Raw genomic sequence first — 12,610 nt, forward strand, 5'->3', positions numbered from 1 at the left:
TCAAATTTCCATTTCTTCAATTTTCACCATTACTTTTACGAGCATACATAGAATTTTGTTTAATAGATGCTAAGTGAATGTATTACATCATTAAGAACTGAGTGATAGCATAGTCTGAATTTAGTTGATATCCGAGGACTTATGAATGGAAGACAGCAGATCAAGTTATTCCCAAGATGCTCTGCGTCTGGAAAGGTGAAATCGAGCCATCATGCATGGGAAGAGAAATACAAAGAAAAGAAACTCTTTTAAGTCCAGGAATAAGCCATTTAAGAAAGGAGTTGAATGGATAAATTTTAAACACGTAAACCTTCGGAAGTTACAGTATAGTGCTCTTGGATCCGGAAGAGAGGAATGGAGATCACAAGAAGGAGAGTAATTTGTAGTTTTACATGATTACTTTTATCGTGATCAGTAGGGGGTGGATTTCTATAACAAGTCAAAATTTTTTCCTTAACATTACATCATGTAGTCTTGTATTTTCAATAAGTTTCCAAGCATGATAACAAAAATTGAACTGGTTTTATTGGGCATTTAAAGGCATGTCCGCCTCTGTGTTGTAGTGGTTAGTGTGATTAGCTGCCACCCGCGGAGGTTAGGGTTCGATTCCCGGCTCTGCCACGAAATTTGAAAAGTAGTACGAGGGCTGGAACGGGGTTCACTCAGCCTCGGGAGGTCAACTGAGTAGAGGTGGGTTCGATTTCCATCTCAGCCATCCTGTAAGTGGTTTTTCGTTGTTTCCCACTTCTCCTCCAGGCAAATGCCGGGATGGTACCTAACTTAAGGCCACGGCCGCTTCCTTCCCTCTTCTTTGTCTATACCCTCCAATATTTCCACCCCCCTGTAAGGCCCCTGTTCAGCATATCAGGTTAGGCCGCCTGAGCGAGGTGTTGGTCATCCTCCCCAGTTGTATCCCCCGACCCAAAGTCTGAAGCTCCAGGACACTACCCTTGAGGCGGTAGAGGTGGGATCCCTCGCTGAGTTCGAGGGAAAAACCAACCCTGGAGGGTAAACAGATAAAGAAGAAGATTTAAAAGCATATTTAGACTTTTTTTTTTACTTGTATATCATATTTTGAACAGAATCTCATTATAACGACATATTTTGGAAATATTAATTTGATTTTAGTCTCATAAGAATCAGATAAAATATATTAATTATTTTCCAGGATAGACCGGAATATACTTTTATAGAAGAACTTTTTTTTTCAATCTGCTTTACGTCGCACCGACACTAATGGGTCGTATAGCAACGATGGGACAGGAAGGGGCTAGGAGTGGGAAGGAAGCGGCCGTGGCCCTAATTAAGATACAGCCCCAGCATTTGCCTGGTGTGAATATGGAAATTCACGGAAAACAATCTTCAGGGCTGCCGACAGTGGGGCTCTAACCCACTACGTCCCGAAAACTGAATACTAGTCACACTTAAACGACTGCAGCTATCGAGCTCGATACTGCAGAACCATTGAAAAGTAAGTGTATGGAATTATTTCTAGTAGGTAAGAGCTATTGTTTGCTGGTTGGGTCAGTTCTTGGAAACCGGGCTACCGTTTTCAAGGAAGCAGAGCCAATTCTGCAGTTACTTGTCTGAGGATTTCCAGGAATTTAACTTTATTCGAGTAATTTAACTTTATTCAAGTACGCCCCCCGTTTCATCATGTAATATCGAAAGTATTTTCCCTTTACAAGACGATACTCAGCGACAACAGGAGAGGATTCTCATTCAACAACCTCAAGATGTATTAGGTCATAAATTGCAACAATCCTGATAATGGAGACTAGATCTGCTACGAATGCTTCATTCAAATAGCGCATATTTTGTATGTGATGTAAATCAGATTGCAGTGAAAGTAAATGTAGTGTTTATGCCTTCAATGGCACTTCACAAGTCACCGACGATATCAGGTTTGCAGTGGATAGAAAGGAACTAACACTTCTGGTACTATTCAATTTAATAAAGGCAATTGACAGAGTTCATCATGACATCCTTCTGACTAAATTACATACAATGGCCATGTCTCTATCAGCTCTCTCTTGGTTTGAAGCGTTCTTGAAAGGGAGGTCCTAGCGTGTAGTACTTAACAAACATTTCTCTAAATGATCTAGTGTATATTCTGGCGTCCCTTAGTGTTCCGTGTTGGGTCCTCTTTTGTTTTCACTGTATATAAACGATCTTCCTGAAGTTTTACGTCACACGAGACATCATATGTACACCGATGATTTACATCTGTTACCATTTTCCTGTGAATCGTGTTGACGAAAGTATTAGTAAAAAAAATATAGATATGAAAAGACTACATCAACTTATACACTAAGTCATAATTTACTATTAAATGAAAACAAAGCCTTAGCTATTTTTCTAGGATATCGAACAATTTTATCAAATCGTTTCAACATTGACATTCCTCCAGTAATTGTAAACGGTTCTGTAGTCAGTTATCAGGAATGTGTTAAGAATTTAGGTATTCTAATGGATAACAGTCTCTCCTGGACCTTCCATGTCAAGCATTTGGTCAAGAAAGTGTCTGGTATATTGCATCAGTTTCGACGAAACTTGCCGTATCTTCCTTTTTCGGTGAGAAAGATACTGATCCAAACTATGGTATTTCCTATTTTAGATTACGGCGCTGTAATTTACAGCGATATCTCAGAGAAATATAATACCAAACTCCAGCGAGTTCAGAATGCCTGTATGCGATTCGTCTTCAATATTCGTAAAAACTGTCATATAACATCTTACTACAAAGCCGCAGTGTTTGAAACGCAGGGATAGACGATCATACTTAGCTGCTTGCTTACTGCTGAGAATTTTAAAATCTAATGCTCCCTCATATTTGACCAAGACCTTCGTTCAGATGAGTCAAGTGCATGATCGGGAGAATAGGTTTACAGCTGTCACCCTTCAGGTTCCACAGCATCGTACGGTAAAGTGCAGGAAGTCGTTCATTGTCACTGCCTCTCAATTATACAATGACCTTAAACTATATGAAATAGGGGCCGATGACCTTCGATGTTAGGCCCCTTAAAACAACAAGCATCATCATCAAACTATATGAAATACAGCAAAGTAGTGGCGTAACACAGAAAAAAGGTCTTAAATAACGCTACCTTTCCACTTATTAAGCACTGTAAGTGAATGTTCACCGAATTAATTATAACCGGGCGAGTTGGCCGTGCGGTTAGAGGCACAGCGCGGCTGCGAGCTTGCATCCGGGATATGGTGTGTTCGAATCCCACTGTCGGCAGCCCTGAAGGTGGTTTTCCGAGGTTTCCCATTTTCACACCAGGCAAATGCTAGGGCTGTATCTTAATTAAGGCCACGGCCGCTTCCTTCCTACTCCTAGGCCTTTCCCCTCCCATCGCCGCCATAAGACCTATCTGTGTCGGTGCGACGTAAAGCCACTAGCAAAAAAAAAAAAAAAAAAAAAAGATAGTGCGAAATATCATATCTCCCAGATACAGTTTAGACGCTCATTTTTATTCTTAATTCATCCTCGGCATTAACATTCTTAGGTTTTTCTTATGTCTGCTCTTCCCTGTCAGTATAGTCTATGTTTATGAAATAGTAAAAGTAATATTGTAATCTCCTAGATGTTTAGGTTTTAATATTGTTTATCCTCAGTAGAAAAATGTACCTTACGCTATTCTATGTATTCTTTTTATTAGATTTAGTATTTTAATTGATACATTTAAGTGAAAGCAGCAGTTTGTTACAGCCAGAGGTACCTCTGGTCCTACTTGTAATTGACTTTAAATATATTTCTATTTCTTTCACAGAGTCCATCATTGTCTAGGAGCATATAGTGTAACCTTAATGAGTTCATGAACTACCCAGCATTATGGTTGATCTTTAGGTCAAGGATTTCGAAGAATTAGAACTTTTTTAACCCTATATTAATTGCAGCCTGTAGCAATCGCAATACAAGTTTTCTGTATGTATTGTAGATGCTATTCATTGAGTCATATTTGGAGTTTTATAGGTCATATTTGTATGTTTTTGGTCATAAGTGCATACATATTTCGTACATTTTTAGTTCATAGAAATCCGCCCGCTAGTGTTCAGAAACAAGCGACTTCCAATAATGCATAGAATACGACGTACAGTGATATGATATTTTTAAAACTCCCGAATGCACAGAACAGGACTGAGTGCATGAATGAGGATGCTGCATCCCTCTTGATTGCGTACCACGTAATCACCGTCTACATCTTAAAAATGTGAGCCTTCTGAGAGCGCTAACAAGTTAAACTATAAGAAACATATTACCATATACTGAGAGAGTAACCACAACATGACACAATGAGTTCTATGAAAGTGATCAGGTGGATCATCAAAATGAAGAAATTGTGAGTGTGTTACGAATTCCTTCTCAGAACTTAATAAGATGTCGCTCTTCGTGGAGTTCGAACGACCGTAACGTGTTCGAGGGAAGTTATGAATGTCATTTAGAGAAAAGAATGGGTGCAATTACAGGAATTATGTAAATTTTGTACATTTCAACAGCTTTTCTTCAAAGATTTCGAACTTGGGTTGAAGTGAGGAAGGCTATAATTTACACTAAATAGCATTCTGATTGTTAAACCAATTTCTTTTCGCCTTAAAACCTCAACTTCGCAAGTCATTAGCTTGACTAATGAACAGAAACCACCTCAGGCAAGGCCTGTACATGGCAGAATGGTATGAATCGAACAAATCTCAGAAGACAGATTTCCATAAACATTTACTTCATTGACTGTGTTTCCCCCTCTTGTATCCGGGATTAATGGAGTGAAGGATATCCTGAATGCCATCTGTTACTACCAAATGACAAAGGCAATTATTCCCGATTTGTAGACAATGATGTACGAACTATCTGTATGTATTAACTTATTTAACACATTTATTTATTTATTTATTATTAGCCGGGCTGAGTGGCTCAGACGGTTAAGGCGCTGGCCTTTTAACCCCAACTTGGCAGGTTCGATCCTGGCTCAGTCCGGTGGTATTTGAAGGTGCTCAAATACGACAGCCTCGTGTCGGTAGATTTACAGGCACGTTAAAGAACTCCTGCGGGACTAAATTCCGGCACCTCGGCGTCTACGAAGACCGTAAAAGAAGTTAGTGGGACGTAAATCAAATAACATTATTATTATTATTATTATTATTATTATTATTATTATTATTATTATTATTATTATTATTATTATTAGTATTATTATTATTATTATTATTTATTTATTTATTTATTTATTTATTTATTTATTTATTTATTTATTTATTTATTTATTTATTTATTTATTTATTTATTTATTTCTTTGGTTTCTTTCTGGTTAAGATGCTTAGATGTGGAGCCTTTACCGCTGTATCACGAGTTTAAATCTCTATCGCTGCATGTTACATTTGTACTGAACAAAGTAATGGAACCAGAATTAATGGAAGACAGAATTTCTGCAGAAACTGTAATTTTCGCAGTAATTTCATTCCAGGGTCGCCGCCTCTGTGGTGTAGTGGTTAGCGTGATTAGCTGCCACCCCCGGAGGTCCAGGTTCGATTCCCGGCTCTGCCACGAAATTTGAAAAGTGGTACGAGGGCTGGAACGGGGTCCACTCAGCCTCGGGAGGTCAACTGAGTAGAGGCGGGTTCGATTCCCACCTCAGCCATCCTCGAAGTGGTTTTCCGTGGTTTCCCACTTCACCTCCAGGCAAATGCCGGGATGGTATCTATCTTAAGGCCACGGCCGCTTCCTTCCCTCATCCTTGCCTATCCCTTCCAATCTTCCCATCCCCCTACTAGGCCCCTGTTCACTATAGCAGGTGAGGCCGCCTGGGCGAGGTACTGGTCATACTCCCCAGTTGTATCCCCCGACCAAGAGTCTGAAGCTCCAGGACACTGCCCTTGAGGCGGTAGAGGTGGGATCCGAGGGAAGAGCCGAACCCGGAGGGTAAACAGATGATGATGATGATGATGAATTTCATTCCAGTATAATAGACCTAATAATAATAATAATAATAATAATAATAATAATAATAATAATAATAATAATAATAATAATAATAATAATAATAATTGTACCGGGCGGTACACCTCCACGCCGCTAATTCAAAAGGTGCGCCAGTTGAAACTCCTCTGCTGGAGGAAGTCTGAACTTTATTGACGGTATTAATTTTCTACTTTCTCAGAAGATGTCACTACCTGTAAATTTTGGAGTTTTAGAACTGTGTCATTTTTGATGTGTTTTTGTTTTGCTTGAAGTAAGAAGTGTGAACTTTCTCTTCTAGAGGACACTACTGAAGAACTACAATAGTGCACCCTAGTGCGAAGAAAAAGAACTGTTTTTTGGAGAAAATTTTATTTCAAAAGTTTGTTCTTTGTTAAATTTCTTTCAGTCATTGGTTAAGTTGGCAATATTACCCCTTTCTTTCCCCTTGTTTTAAATCTAGCCAATCCCGAATTTCTGAAATTAATTTTCCACCAATAATGTGTTTCTTCTTCATCTTGTGTAGGGGTTTCTCTTTATTCTCCAATAAAGTGATTGTGGGCGGGTGTTCTCATTCCCCTAACGCCTAGAACCTTCCGCGAGAGTATATAAACTGCTGATTTTAGGGTCTCTGCGCCACTTCTGTTCCATCTTTCAGTGTGTAAAGTACATAGCAGGGGGCGGGAAGCGCCTCTTTCTTCGGCAGCGGTCAACAACAAGGTAATGGCCAATTAATAACTCCTTTCTTTGCTAGCTCAGCAGTTTAACTCTCGGGGCGGGTCCGAAGCTTTTTCCATTATGTAACCTTCCTTAAAATGTAAAGAAACTTGTATCTATTTCATCTTTTAAACTGCATATCGGGATAGAGAGTGCTTAACCCTCTCGAGCTCCCAATCATATTGTTTTGAGGTGAACTTATTTTTCTCAACCTATTCTTCGTTAATATAATGTAAATTGTTCTTTTCTGAAGTCACCTCTGTAGTATGGGATTAGCCCTTGCATTAACGGCCTAGTGCCAAGTAGGTTTTAAATAAAGTGTATTAGGAGTGCGGAGAGCCTCCTTTCAAGTTGGTATTTTAGAGGCCATATAATTAACCTTTTCTCACTTAATAGGCCTCAGTAGATTGGGTATTTTACCCCTGTGTTTATGTCCGTTGAGGACAGCTTGAAGGTGGAGTTTGGTGTGGCCTGGGAGAGGCTTAAATTTGAGAGCGAGGGGCTCTTTTCCGGAAACTGAGTCTTGTATGCCTCGAGGAGGCTTTACGGTGTAATTTGGAGCAAGTGCTCCAGGGTTTGATTGGGGTCTTCTGCCCCGTTGTTGAAATTTGTATATCGTAAAGTTGGGCTAGTTGCTCAAGAATTGTGTTTTCAGGGCTCGAAGCCCAAATCCTGTAAATACTGTAATTGTACTTTGTTGTCTTGTTACTCCGTACCTGCCATTCTTGTTATTTCTGAATTTTGGAAAGAAAATATAACCTTGTTAAATTTTACATTTAACTTTAATTCCGTAGTTGGAGACCTATTCACACCCGCACCTTCTTTCACCTCTACCTACCACGGAAATCTCCGTAACAAGTGGTAGCAGAGCGTGGTTGAATGGGTCTCATTTTAGCCCCTTTTGACGGCTAAATATTGTTCTGTTCCGAACTTAACTATTTGCGCAAGGAGGAGTTGATCTATGAGTTAACTATCAGAAATGTACAATCTGGAGGCACGGTTGCAGTAGACACAAACAAGCTTAGAGAGTCCCTAGATTTGCCCATTTCCATCCCCAATTTGGGAGAGAAAGAAATTGACGACTCTCTTTCCACGATCACGGAGAATACTACTGGGCTAGCTTCTGTAGTTAGTTTTTTTGATGAAAATGATCCTTCTCCTAATCAAATTAAGCGTGTGCAAGCTAGGCTGTTTCATTTTTCAAATAGAGTTAACGATCTGTTGTCTCTAAAGTTGAATGACGTTCAGAAGAAGGAAGCTAGTACGCTGCTTGAAAATATTTCTGAATTATCTAGCAAGGTCACTCAATTGTTAACTGGGGAAGTTCCTCCCAAAACTGATCAACCCGCCACGATGAATGCTGGGAGCGAGGAAGAGCCTCCTAAGGGAGAAGTCAATAGGATAACCGTTGCTGCTCAAACTATCTCTGCCCCATTAGACAACGAGTCTGAACGTCGTAACTCATTGACTAATGTACGTTCTGAATTAACTTCTTTGCCACTTAAACCTTTACCGACTATGTCACCTGGGTTCAGTAGTTTGCCCCATCCATTGGCATTGTTGCTCAGGGGTATCTCTAAGTTTTCAGTATATACCACCAGTGAAGTAATTTCATTTTTAAGATTTCTAGTTGAATTTCAGGATCATGCCCTTGTGTTTTCTCTTTCTCCATGTCAAATTTTGCAAATCATCTATCCCTATGCAATAGGTATTCTCTCAGACAAAATAGTTAGAGCCATTGCCGAGCAATCATCAATTGAAGACTTCCACGCCCACATGCTAGCTAACTTCATCCCGGCTAGGGCAAGGTCCTCCCTTATTCAGAAGTACTATTATCGTGTACAGCGTTTGGATGAAAACTTGGCTGACTTCATCCAAGATATTAAATTCTATACTAGGGTGTTTGCTCTTCACTTTCCGGAGGACCAGATTGTACAAGCCATTGTGGAAGGCATTTCACCATCCTATAGGTCATATTTGTGTTTCGCGGCGTGCCCGCAAACCTTCTCTGAACTTGAGGCATTGGCCGTCTCAGCGGAAGGAGTTAGATACGCCGATTCATTGCGTGTCGCGAAAGAACCCCCGCCTTCTTTTACTAATACTCGGCCTCCACCTCGCCGATCAGTCACACCCCGTAAATGTTATGCTTGCGGGTCGCCCGACCACCTTCGGAACAAGTGCCCATTGCTCAAATCTAGTGTGAGAAGGAATGGAGCTGGTTCATCACAAGGCTGTTTTAAATGTGGGGCTTTCTCACATATTGCCAAGAATTGTCCCAATTCGAATAGCACCCCCTCCTGCTCAACTTCTGGTGCAACTTCCAACAACAATATAAAGTGACTAGTGCCTTCGGCTGAGTCGATTAATCCATCTTCCCGAGACTCAGCCCCGGGTAAACAGATCGAAAAATCAGGGAAATTTCAATCTTCAAATCCATCCCTTGAATACCCCAAGGAGTGTCTTAGGATTGCGGCGGATACCCCCGCACCGGTTCCTTTTCTTAAGATTGAGTTAAATAATGAACCTGTAACAGCTCTCTTAGATTCAGGCAGTGTTTGTTCGATTATTTCGGCTGAATGGTATTCTAAATTGAAATCTGTTTGTAAACTACCTGACTATGTCTCATCTCCTGTTCAATATGTTTCGGCTAATTCATCTCCATTAGAAATTCTAGGTTCCGTACAGGTCAAAATTCGTATTTTTAAATTTACATGGAAAACCAAACTGTTTGTGGCTAAGCATTTGTCTTGCCCCATCATACTGGGAGCGGACTTTATTTCTCACACTGGTCTTGTGCTCGATCTTCAGAGTAAGTCGTGCACATTCAAATTTGCGTTCAATTGTAAAATTCCCTTGTTAAAGTGTAATTCTGTATCATGCTCATCTATTTCGCCTACCCAGGATGAGATGTTGTTAGACCTTAGACATCTACCTGAGGAGCAGGCTCATAGTATTCGTAAATTATGTCAGTCATTTCCAGAGGTGTTCTCTGATACTCTTGGTGTTACTGACCTTATTGAATACAAAATTGAGGTCACGGATTCAATTCCTGTCCGTTTTCCACCTTATAGGCTTTCTCCACCTAAAATGAAGGCTCTGAAAGAAATCATCGATCAGATGTTGAAGGACGGTATTATTAGGCCCTCTAAGTCGGCGTATTCGTCACCTATCTTTCTAGTCCCGAAACCCCAAGGACACTTCAGGCCTGTCATTGATTATAGGGCTCTCAATCGGAAGGTGGTGTTGCAATCTGTGCCCCTTCCTGACCTTCATTCTTGTTTTTCATGGTTTCGTAAGGCCAAGTTCTTTACTATCTTGGACTTGAATCAGGCCTATAATCAAATTCCCCTTGCCGAAGAGTCTAAACATCTTACAGCGTTTGCCACGGACTGGAATTTGTATGAATACAACCGCGTGCCTTTCGGGCTCCCCACGGGAGCAGCTGTACTCACTAGGCTACTAGATAGGGTCTTCTCCGACATCAAATTTGAGTACTTATATCACTACTTGGATGATGTCGTCGTATTTTCAGAAACTTTTGAAGAACATCTAGATCATCTGCGAGAAGTTCTCGATCGCCTTCGTAAGGCTGGGTTAACTGTCAAGTTGTCCAAGGTTGCCTTTGCTAAGCCCTCTATGTCATTCCTAGGGCATATTGTGTCACCTGATGGTGTTGCCGTCGATCATTCCAGAACACAGGCCATCCGTGATTTTAAACCTCCTAAGGACGTTAAAGGTATCGCCAGGTTCATTGGTATGGTGAATTTCTTCAGGAAGTTTATTCCTAACTTCGCTAATAGAGCGGCGCCCTTGAACCTTCTTCGTAGGAAAGGCATCAAATTCGAGTGGGGACCTTCTCAACAAGCCGCTTTTGAAGATCTGAAATTAGCTCTCTGTAATGCCCCTGTCCTTGCTATGCCTGATTTCTCAAAGAAATTCATCGTCCAAACGGACGCGTCGTCGTCAGCAGTAGCTGCAGTCCTTCTTCAAGAGACTGAACTAGGGAGGCGACCCATCGCCTATGCATCTAGGACTCTATCGGCTCAAGAAGCAAAATACTCCATATATGAGCTCGAAGGTTTGGCAGTCTTATTCGCCTTAGAGAAGTTCCGTCTCTATCTGGAACATGTCAAATTCGACCTGGAGACAGATAATCAAGCCTTAAGCTGGGTCTTAGGTAGGCCGCGTCGTACTGGTCGTATAGCCCGTTGGGCCATCCGTATTTCTGCCTTCCAATTCGATGTCAGGCATATCCGAGGTACCGAAAATGTTGTCGCTGATGGACTCAGCCGTATGTTTTCCAACGACATTGAGAACCATGAACCGGTCGATAGTTCATCTCCTCCCGAGTCCATGTTATCTGATGTTAATGCCATCTTAACAGATGCCCCCATGCTTTTTAGGGATATCGAGAAATACCAACGTGAAGATCCGACGCTGGCTCCGATAATGGAAACCCTTTCTTCTGGGGAACGTGTGGTCCCTTATGTTCTGAGGAATGGTGTTCTATGTTGCCCTTCGAGGCAGGATAAGATGATGAAAGTTGTCGTTCCAGCTGTTCTTGTACCTATGATCTTCAAGTACTATCATGAGACCCCATTAGGGGGGCATCTTGGAATCTTTAAAACTCGTGAAAAGATTCGTGAAAGGTTCATCTGGAAGGGTATGGACGGTGAAATCCGCGAACTAGTAAAAGCTTGTAAACCTTGTTTGCTTAGTAAACCCACTATGTCCACCAAGGTAGGCCTTCTGTCTTCGCATCAAGCGTCGCGCCCCATGGAACGCCTGTATATCGATTATGTAGGACCCTTCCCCCAGTCGAAGGGAAATGCCAACAAATTCATCTTTGTATGTGTAGATGGTTTTACAAGATTTTCCTGGTTATTTCCGACTAAGCTGGCTACCGCTCAGTCCACCATTACTTGCCTAAATTCTATTTTTGCTTCTTTTGGTCCGTGCCAATATGTTGTGTCTGATAATGCTAAGGCGTTCACATCAAACCTTTTTCGTAAATTCTGTTTTGACTTGTCTATCTCTCATGTAACTACTTCTGCTTATTACCCTCAACCATCGCTGGCTGAACGGGTTAACCGTAATCTCAGGTCCGCGCTTATTGCCTATCATCATGAAGATCATTCCAGGTGGGACACGTCCTTGCATTGGTTAGCTTTTGCTTTGAATTCGGCGGTTCATGAATCACATAAGTTTACTCCAGCCTCTTTGATGTTCAAGTTTGTTCCCAACACGCCGCTCTCTAACCTCTGGTCTCTGAGTGACATTCTACCCGAGACAATAGATCCGGACAACATCAAAGATCTTTGGAAGAAGGCTAAAGCCAATCTTAAAGTCTCTCATGAAAAGGTTAGGGAAAGGTATGATCGTGGACGGAGACCCACCCCTTTGAAGGTAGGTGACCAAGTTATGGTCAAGAATTTTGTTCCCGCGGGCAAGCTTGCCCCCAGATTCCATGGGCCTTGTATCATTCTCGATTTCCTTACGCCGGTCACATTATTATTAAGTAATCCAGCCACCGAGAGGATATTTAGGGTTCACCTGTCCCAGGTGAAACCGGTGTAATTTCTGTGTTAACGTGCTTCATATTATCTTGAAAGGAATATGAAGGTTATATATTTTTTTGAGTTTTCACTTTTAAGGCATTCTGCCCCTTCTATAATATTTTCTATATTTAAGCATTTTTGTAAACCTCCCCCGATTCGTTAAACTGCCATTCTGTCCTTACCACGGCCATTACCACGCTCCCGTCTCCTGCTATACACACTGTGGCTTGCTTATATTAAATGCCATGGATATCTGCACGCCGCTGGCCCCTCAACCTCTCCACAAAGTCTGTGCCCTCAAAAAGATGATGGTCCAACAATATTCTGCCGCCTAGCTTTAATGTTTCAGTGCCCCCGCAGCCGCGCGGCGCTGTGCCGC

This window comes from Anabrus simplex, chromosome 4 (genome assembly GCF_040414725.1).
Source record: "Anabrus simplex isolate iqAnaSimp1 chromosome 4, ASM4041472v1, whole genome shotgun sequence".
Classification (NCBI taxonomy): Eukaryota; Metazoa; Arthropoda; class Insecta; order Orthoptera; family Tettigoniidae; genus Anabrus; species Anabrus simplex.